Source organism: Mastomys coucha, unplaced genomic scaffold (assembly GCF_008632895.1).
Source record: "Mastomys coucha isolate ucsf_1 unplaced genomic scaffold, UCSF_Mcou_1 pScaffold4, whole genome shotgun sequence".
Lineage (NCBI taxonomy): Eukaryota > Metazoa > Chordata > Mammalia > Rodentia > Muridae > Mastomys > Mastomys coucha.
Genome location: NW_022196910.1, coordinates 22,568,836 through 22,569,060, shown reverse-complemented (window position 1 = coordinate 22,569,060; position 225 = coordinate 22,568,836).

Sequence of the window (225 nt, the reverse complement as noted above, 5' to 3'; positions counted from 1 at the left end):
CAGGGACAGGGAGAGGGACAGGGAGAGGGAGAGGGAGAGGGAGAGGGAGAGGGAGAGGGAGAGAGAAAACAGCAGAGAGAATGGAAGTCAAGGCCTGGCTCAAACTCTATCACTGAGCTACACCCAGCCCCTAATACTTCAGCTGCACATCTAGATTAAACTCAAGCCTCTTACCCACTTCCTTCTCCCTTCTGCCTTTCCAAGTTCCCGTCTCAGCGGGGGAGG